Below are 10,329 nucleotides of genomic sequence, written 5' to 3'. Positions count from 1 at the left end.
TATTTAGGTCATAGGTTGAGTCCTAGACCTGGACACAGACTGATCCTTAAAGGGGAACAAGAGAGAGAATGTGGATGACCCGAAGTAGCCGGTCACCACTGCTTAACACTCAGCCTTTCTCCAAAGGCACATGCCACTCACAGTGGATTAAGCCCATCGTCTCTCCTCACATCACCAAGCCCAGGATCCACCCTGGCTATGTGAGGCCCAAGCAACCATGAGTGCACGTGAAATGGTTCGTGTATGCGTGTGTGTGTGTGTGTATAAGGGTTATGCGTGTGTTTACATGGGTGCATAGCTGTGTGTACATACTCATGTGTACATATGTATGTTAGGTTATAATTACTGCCAGCAGAGGAAAACGTATGTTTGTGTGTGTCAGTGTGTACATGAAGTGGGCATGTCGACATTTTGGTGTACAGTGCTACATGCCTGGTCATGCAAAACCAATGTGAGTCCAGATGTGGAGAGTTTTGCACAAGGAGCCCTGGTGGTACAAACGGTTAAGTGCTCGACTGCTAACCCCAAGGTTGGCAGTTGGAACTCGCCCAGCTGCTCTGTGAGAGAAAGACCTGGTGGTCTGCTCCCCTAAAGATGATAGGTGGTCTGCTCCCCCAAAGACGATAGCTATGGAAACCCTATTGGGCAGTTCTGCTCTGTCACAGGGGTTGCTATGAGTCAGAATCAACTTGATGAAGCTTAACGACAATGCTGAAAAAGGAAGAAAAAGAAGAATTGATACATTTGAACTGTGGTGCTGGCAAAGAATATTGAACATACCGTGGACTGCCAGAAGAGTAAACAAACCAATCTTAGAAGAAATACAACCAGAATGCTCCTTAGAAGTGAGGATAGTGAGATTTCGGCTCACTTTGGCCACATCTTCAGGAAAGACCGATCACGAGAAAGGGACGCCGTGTTTGCTAAAGTTACGGGTCAATGAAAATGAGGAAAACCTTCGACGAGGTGGATTGGTACAATAGCTATGATAATGGGCTCAAATATACCAACGATCACGAAGATGGCACAGGGCCAGGCAACGTTTCGTTCTGTTACACGTAAGGTCACCACGAGTCGGAGGTGACTCAATGGCAGCTGACGACAGTGCGTATGTGGGCTTGACGTACTGAGTGCATTTGGGGGCCTGCGTGTGGCGTTAGGGGCGTGTATGTGTGTGTATGTGTGTACAGTGTACTGTCTCCTGGGTATCAGTGTGTGTGTTTCTGCATGTGTGCATACATGTGTGCACAACAGGTGACAGCATAACTGAGAGGAAGGCTCCTCTGTTCCTCTGCACGACTGGCCTGGGCTACAGGAGCAATTGGTCTAGGAGCCTTCCCCCACTCCAAAGCCCTCTGTGGCTCCCACTGACTCCACACCAGCCCCAAATCAGGCCCAGAGCCCTGGCCCGTCTTCTGATGGGTCCCCATTAGTGCCCACATGTCTGCCAGGGACCACCATTAACCCATTGCATCGAGTTGATTCCAACTCATAGCAACCCTATGGGATAGAGTAGAACTGCCCCATAGGGTTTTCAAGGAGCAGCTGGTGGATTTGAACTGCTGACCTTTTGGTTAGCAGCCTTAGCTCTTAACCACAGGGCCACCAGGGCTCCATCACAGATATCGTCAAAACCTCACCTGGGCTGCCCCTGCCTACCAGCCAGGATTCCCCCACTTGCTATTCTACAGGCGAAAAGGAATGAGAAAGACCAGCTGTGTATCTCTCCCCATCCTACTCTCAGCCTCAGTTAGTCCATCGATACATAAGACCAGGCCCTCCTGCCTTCTTACTGTAGCCAAGGAAAAAGCAGACTCAGCAAATATTGATCAAAGCTGCTCGCAATGTGTGCCCTTGGCATGGTCACTTCCTCTTCCTCGAAGTTACCAGCACAGCCAGTAGTCACAAGGCAGGGAGATTCTCACTGACTGGTCCCCAGAGCCCAGCAGCCTCCCTACAGCAACAGCGAGCACCACTTGACCAGCCCTTGTTATATGTGAGACACTCTGTCAGCCACTTTACTCCACCCCCATGGGTGGGAACTGGCTCTGTTCACCCCTGTATTCAATGCCTGCAACACATTGTTGTTGTTACTAGATGCCCTCAAGTCGGCTCTGACTCAGGGGACCCTATGTGCAACAGAACGAAACACTGCCTGGTCCTGAGCAATCCTCACAATCATTGCTATGTTTGAGCCCATTGTTGCAGCCACTGTGTCAATCCATCTCGCTGAAGGTCTTCCTCTTTTTCCCTGACCCTCTGCTTTATCAAGCATGACATCCTTCTCTGGGACTGCTCCCTCCTGATAAAATGTCCAATGTATGTGAGATGAAGTCTTGCCATTCTTGCTTCTAAGGAACATTCTGGTTGTACTTCTTCCAAGACAGACTTGTTTGATCTTCTGGCAGCCCATAGTATATACAGTATTCTTCACCAACACCATAATTCAAAGGCATCAATTCTTCTTCCATCTTCCTTATTCATTGTCCAGCTTTCACATGCATATGAGGCAATCGAACATAGCATGGCTTGGGTCAGGCGCACCTTAGTCCTCAAAGTGATATCTTTGCTTCTTAACGCTTTAAGGAGGTCTTTTGCAGCAGATTTGCCCAATGCAATGTGTCATTTGATTTCTTGACTGCTGCTTTGGTGGGTGTTGATTGTGGATCCAAGTAAAATGAAATCCTTGGCAATGTCAATCTTTTCTCTGTTTATCATGATGTTGCTCATTGGTCCAGTTGTGAGGATTTTTGTTTTCTTTATGTTGAGGTGTAATCCATACTGAAGGCTGTAGTGTTTGATCTTCATCAGTAAGTCCTCTTCACTTTCAGCAAGCAAGATTGTGTCATCTGCATATCGCAGGTTGTTAATTAGTCTTCCTCCAATCCTGATGCCACGTTCTTCTTTATATATTGCGGCTTCTCGGACTATTTGCTCAGCATACAGGTTGAATAAATATGGTGAAAGAATAGAACCCTGATGCACACCTTTCTTGGTTTTAAACCACGCAGCAACCCCTTGTTGTGTTTTGAACCACACCACCTCTTTGTCTATGAGGGTAAGTCAGAAAGTATTGCTACAACATCACAGGAACACTTATTAAGCAAAAATATCAAAATGTGAAGCTATTGTTTCTCAGCATATCCTCCGTCTAGGTCTATACACTTCTGAAGGTGGTGTTTCCATCTCTCTAACCCTTCCCTGAAGAATTCTGCACTCTTCAATTTACGCCATGTCACAGTTTTGGCATCCTCGAGGGACTCAGCTCGTGTTTCTTTTAAATGTTCTTTGAGTTTGGGGAACAAAACGAAGGGGCAAGATCAGGGCTGTAGAGTGGATGGGGTAAGATTTCCCAGCAAAATTCTCACAGGACAGCCCTTGTTACCCTCAAAGAATGAGCAGGTGTGTTGTCATGATGGAAAAAAAATTCCTCTTCTCAATGATCCTGGTCTTTTTCTCACCAGTGCATTTTCTTAAAACTTCTTCATAATAAACCCCTGTGATCATCCTGTGTTCTTCAAGAAAATCTATCAAGATTACCCCTTTGGAATTCAAAAAAAGAGTCGCAATAACCTTCTGAGCGGTCTTCCCTCTCTTGGCTCATCTTTGAGATCATCCCGACTCTCCTTAAAATGCTTGATCCACCGAAAAACTGTTGTTTTATGTGGGGCAACATTCCCAAAAACTTGTTGCAAAGCTTCAATGATTTGGGAAGATGTCCATTTGAGTTTTGTTAAAAATTTGTTATTAGCCCTGACCTCAAAATCGTTTTTTTCCATGACACAAAAAGTATCCTTTTCTTTTTTTTTTTTGGAAGGCATCCTAACAAGACTAAGACAAGTGTATTACTGAGGGAACTTGTCTGCAGCCATCCACTGATCACAGAGACACGTTTAGGCATGCTTTGTTTGGAATAACCCCACGCATCTACGAACTTCAACGCTAGTAGCAATACTTTCTGACTTACCCTTGTATGTACAGGTTCCACATGAGCAGAATTAATTGTTCTGGAATCCTGATTCTTCACAATGTTATCAATAATTTGTTATGCTCCACATAGTAGAATGCCTTTGCATAGTCAATAAAAGGCAGGTAAACATCTTTCTGGTATCTTCCAGCCAAGATCCATCTGACATCAGCAATGATATCCCTCGTTTCACATCTTCTTCTGAATCCAGCTTGAATTTCTGGCAGTTCTGTCAGCGGATTGCTACAACTGTTTTTTGAATTGTCTTCAGCAAAATTTTACTTGCATGTGATATTAATGATATTGTTCAATAATTTTCTCATTCTGTTGGATCGTCTATCTTTGGAATGGGCACAAATATGGATCTCTTCCAGTCAGTTCACCTGGTTCCAGATTTCTTGGCATAGATGTGTGAGCACTTCCAGCGCTGCATCCATTTGTTGAAACATCTCAATGGGTATTTCATCTATTCCTGGAGTCTTGTTTCTCGTCAATGTCTTCAGTGCAGCTTGGACTTCTTCCTTCAGTACCATCAGCTCTTGATCATATGCTACCTCCTGAAATGGTTGAATTTCAACCAATTCTTTCTGGTACAGTGAATCTCTGTATTCCTTCCATCTTCTCTTGATGCTTCCTGCATTGTTCAACATTTTGCCCATAGAATCCTTCAATATTGCAACTCGAGTCTTGAATTTTTTCTTCAGTTCTTTCACCCTGACAAATGCCCAGTATGCTCTTTCCTTTTGGTTTTCACACTCCAGGTCTTGCACATTTCATTATAATGCTTTGTCTCCTCAAGCCACCCTTTGAAATCTTCTGGTCAACTCTTTTACTTCATCATCCATTCACTTTAGATACTTTATGTTCAAGGGCAAGTTTCAGAGTCTCTTCTGACATCCACTTTGGCCTTTTCTTTCTTCCCTGTCTTGTAAATGACCTTTTTCTTTCTTCATGTATGGTGTGCTTAACATCATCCCACAACTCCTCTGGTCTTCAGCCGTTAGTGTTCAATGAGTCAAATCTATTATTGAGATAGTCTTTAAATTCAGGTGGGACATTCTCAGGTTTGTATTTTGGCTCTTGTGGACTTGTTCTAATTTTCTTCAACTTCAACTTGAACTTCCAAATGAGCAATTGACGGTCTGTTCCACAGTTGGCACCTGGCTTTGTTCTGATCGATGATATTGAGCTTCTCCGTTGCCTCTTTCCACAGGTGTAGTCGATTTGATTCCTGTGTGTTCCATCTGGATAGGTCCACATGCATGTTATTGTTGCTGTTAGGTGCCGTCAAGTCAGTTCCAACTCATAGCGAACCTACGCACAACAGAACGAAACACTGCCCGGTCCTGAGCCATCCTCACAATCCTTGTTATGCTTGAGCCCATCGTTGCAGCCACTATGTCAATCCACCTCGTTGAGGGTCTTCCTCTTTTCCACTGACCCTGTACTCTGCCAAGCATGATGTCCTGCTCCAGGGACTGATCCCTTCTGACAGCATGTCCAAAGTATGTAAGACGCAGTCACGCCATTCTTGCTTCTAAGGAGCATTCTGGCTGTCCTTCTTCTAAGACAGATTTGTTCGTTCTTTTGGCAGTCCATGGTATACTCAATATTCTTGGCCAACACCACAATTTAAAGGCGTCAACTCTTCTTCAGTCTTCCTTATTCATTGTTCAGCTTTCACATGCATATGATGCGACTGAAAATACCATGGCTTGGGTCAGGCGCCCCTTAGTCTTCAGGGTGACATCTTTGCTCTTCAACACTTTAAAGAGGTCTTTTGCAGCAGATTTGCCCAATGCAATGCGTCTTTTGATTTCTTGACTGCTGCTTCCATGGCTGTTGATTGTGGATCCAAATAAAATGAAATCCTTGACAACTTCAATCTTTTCTCCATTTATCATGATGTTGCTCATTGGTCCAGTTGTGAGGATTTTTGTTTTCTTTATGTTGAGGTGTAATCCATACTGAAGGCTGTGGTCTTTGATCTTCATTAGTAAGTTCTTCAAGTCCTCTTCACTTTCAGCATGCAAGGTTGTGTCATCTGTACAATGCAGGTTGTTAATGAGTCTTCCTCCAATCCTGATGCCCCATTCTTCATATAGTCCAGATTGTTGGATTATTTGTTCAGCATACAGATTAAATAGGTATGGTGAAAGAATACAACACTGACGCACATCTTTCCTGACTTTAAACCAATCGGTATCCCCTTGTTCTGTCTGAACAACTGTCTCTTGATCTATGTAAAGGTTCCTCATAAGCACAATTAAGTGTTCGGGAATTCCCATTCTTCGCAATGTTATCCATAGTTTGTTATGATCCACACAGTCAAATGCCTTTGCATAATCAACAAAATGCAGGTAAACATCCTTCTGGTATTCTCTGCTTTCAGCCAGGATCCATCTGACATCAGCCATGATATCCCTGGTTCCACGTCCTCTTCTGAAACTGGCCTGAATTTCTGGCAGTTCCCTGTCGATATACTGCTGCAGCCATTTTTGAATGATCTTCAGCAGAATTTTGCTTGCATGTGATATTAATGATATTGTTCTATAATTTCCACATTCGGTTGGATCACCTTTCTTGGGAATAGGCATACATATGGATCTCTTCCAATCAGTTGGCCAGGAAGCTGTCTTCCACATTTCTTGGCATAGATGAGTGAGCACCTCCAGCACTGCCATCTGTTTGTTGAAACATCTCAGTTGATATTCTATCAATTCCTGGAGCCTTGTTTTTCACCAATGCCTTCAGAGCAGCTGGGACTTCTTCCTTCAGTACCATCAGTTCCTGATCATATGCCACCTCTTGAAATGGTTGAATATCGAGTAATTCTTTTTGGTGTAATGACTCTGTGTATTCCTTCCATCTTCTTTTGATGCTTCCTGCATCATTTAATATTTTCCCCATGGAATCCTTCACTATTGCAACTTGAGGCTTGAATTTTTTCTTCAGTTCTTTCAGCTTGAGAAACGCCACTCGTGTTCTGCCCTTTCAGTTTTCCGTCTCCAGCTCTTTGCACATGTCATTATAATACTTTATTTTGTCTTCTCGAGAGGCCCTTTGCAATCTTCTGTTCAGTTTTTTTACTTCATGAATTCTTCCTTTTGCTTTAGCTGCTCGACAATCAAGAGCAAGTTTCAGAGTCTCCTCTGACATCCACCTTGGTCTTTTCTTTCTTTCCTGTCTTTTCAGTGACCTCTTGCTTTCTTCATGGATGATGTCCTTGATGTCATTCCACAACTAGTCTGGTCTTCGGTCACTAGTGTTCAATGCGTCAAATCTATTCTTGAGATGGTCTCTAAATTCAGGTGGGGTATATTCAAGGTCATATTTTGGCTCTCGTGAACTTCCTCTGATTTTCTTCCGTTTCAGCTTGAACTTGCATATGAGCAGTCCCACAGTCGGCCCCTGACTTTGTTCTGACTGATGATATTGAGCTTTTCCATCGTCTCTTTCCACAGATGTAGTCAATTTGATTTCTGTGTGTTCCATCTGGCGAGGTCCATGAGTATAGTCGCCATTTATGTTGGTGAAAGAAGGTATTTGCAATGAAGAAGTCGCTGGTCTTGCAAAATTCTATCATTTGATCTCTGACATTGTTTCTATCACCAACGCCATATTTTCCAACTACTGATCCTTCCTCTTTGTTTCCAGCTTTTGAATTCCAGTCGCCAGTAATTATCAATGCATCTCAATTGCGTGTTCGATCAATTTCAGACTGCAGCAGCTGATAAAAATCTTCTATTTCTTCATCTTTGGCCCTAGTGGTTGGTGCTTAAATTTGAATAACAGTCGTAACTGGTCTTCCTTGTAGACGTATCGATACTATCCTATCACTGACCGCATTGTACTTCAGGATAGATCTTGAAACGTTCTTTTTGACGATGAATGCAACACCATTCCTCTTCGAATTGTCATTCCCAGCAGAGTAGGCTATATGATTGTCTGATTCCAAATGGCCAATACCAGTCTATTTCAGCTCACTAATGCCTAGGATATTGATGTTTATGTGTTCCATTTCATTTTTGATGATTTCCAATTTTCCTAGATTCATACCTTGTACATTCCAGGTTCCGATTATTAATGGATGTTTGCAACTGTTTCTTCTCATTTTAAGTTGTGCCACATCAGCAAATGAAGGTCCCAGAAACTTTACTCCATCCACATCATTAAGGTCGACTCTACTTTGAGGAGGCAGCTCTTCCCCAGTCATCTTTTGAGTGCCTTCCAACCTGGGGGGCTCATCTTCCAGCACTATATCAGACAATGTTCTGCTGCTATTCATAAGGTTTTCACTGGCTAATGCTTTTCAGAAGTAGACTGCCAGGTCCTTCTTCCTAGTCTGTCTTAGTCTGGAAGCTCAGCTGAAACCTGTCCTCCATGGGTGACCCTGCTGGTATCTGAATACCGGTGGCATAGTTTCCAGCATCAGAGCAACACACAAGCCCCCATAGTATGACAAACTGACAGACATGTGGGGGTCCACATGCATAAATGCCATTTATGTTGTTGAAAAAATGGTATTTCCAATGAATAAGTCATTAATCTTGCAAAATTCTATCATGCATTCTCCAGCGTCATTTCTGTTACCAAGTCATAAATTCCAACTACTTATCTTTCTTAGTTTCCAACTTTTGCATTCCAATCACCAACGATTATCAGTGCGTCTTGATTGCATGATTGAGCAATGTTCCACTGCTATCCATAAAGTTTGCACTGGCCAATTTTTCATAATTAGATCTCCAGGTCCTTCTTTCTAGTCTGTCTTAGTCTGGGAGCTCTGCTGAAACCTGTCCACCATGGGTGACCTTGCTCATATTTGAAATACTAGTGGCATAGTTTCCAGCATCACAGCAACATGCAAGCCACAGTACACCAAACTGACAGATGAATGGTAGCCTGGAACACAGTAGATGCTTAATAAATATTTGTTGGATGAATAGACGTACAGTTAAAAAGCTCTTGGAACAAGTATAGCAGTTGCATTTCAAGTACTAAGGTATTGTATTAGTTTCCTACTGCTGCTGTAACAAATTACCACAAACTTAGTCATTTACAACACCAGTTTATTATCCTACTATTTTTTAGATCAGAAGTCTGAGATGGTTCTCCCTGGACTGAAATCAAAGTGTCAGCAGGGCTGCATTCCTTCCTGGAGGCTCTAGGGAAGAATTCATTTCTTTGCCTTTTCTGGCTTCTAAGGGCCATTCAACATTCCTTACATTGTGGCTTCATTCCTCCATTTTCAAAGCCAGCAATGTCAAGCCAAGTCCTTCTCATGGTTGGATCTCTCTGACTTTCTGTCTTCTGCCTCCCTCTTTTACTTAAAAAGACCTTTGTGATTACATTGGGCCCATTCAATGTATATTTCCAGTATGATTATCTCCCTCTTTTAAGGTGAGATAGTTAGCAACCTTAGCTCCATCTGCAGCTTTTATTTCCCTTTGTCATGTAACCTAACATATTCACATGTTTCAGAAATTAATATGTAGACCTCTTGGGGGGGGCATTATTCAATGGCAGCGGGTATAGACACTTAGTCTGCCACTGGGGCAGCTGCCACCAGGGGACAAAAGTGGTTTCATTTTAGCTTCACGATCACATAGCTAAGCAAAGCTAACAGGAAAAACTTCACTGGACATTTCCCGTTTGTATATGCTTTTATTTTTCCTCAGTAAAAAGTAGAACTCTTTATTAAAACAACAACATGAGAACATTATTCTGTCATATGCAAAACAGTCCACAAGTTTGTAAGAAGCTTGGCATTATAAAATGCGTTCACATACAACCTAAAAAGAACAACCCTTAGCTGTCAAGTCGATTTTGACTCATGGCAACACCCCATGAGTAGAACTGCTCCATAAGGTTTTCCTGACTGTAATCTTTATGAAGTAGTTCACCTGGCCTTTCTTCCAAAGAGCTGCTGGATGGTCTGGAACCGCCAACCTTTAGGTTAGCCACTGATCACAAACCACTTGCCCTAATGACTAATGGGGTCCCTGAGTATTGTAAACAGTCAACATGCTCTCTGTTAGCTGCAAGGTTGGTTCAAGTCCACCCAGAGATGTCTCAGAAGAAGGGCCTAGTGATCTACTTCTGAAACACCAGCCACTGAAAGTCTTAGGGAGTACAGTTGTACTTTGACACACATGAGGTCGCTAGGAGTCGGAATCTACTCCACAGGAACTGGATAGGGCCTGGGGAGAGGGGAAGAGGCGGGTGGCGGTTTAACGGGTATGGGGTTTACTATGAAGTGCTGAAAACATTCTAGAACTACATAATTGTGATGGCTGCACAACAATGTAAATGTACTAAACGTTACTATTGGCAAGTTTTATACTGTTTGTATTTTACCACAA

Source organism: Loxodonta africana, chromosome 24 (assembly GCF_030014295.1).
Source record: "Loxodonta africana isolate mLoxAfr1 chromosome 24, mLoxAfr1.hap2, whole genome shotgun sequence".
NCBI lineage: Eukaryota > Metazoa > Chordata > Mammalia > Proboscidea > Elephantidae > Loxodonta > Loxodonta africana.
Note: the sequence above shows the minus strand (reverse complement) of the source record.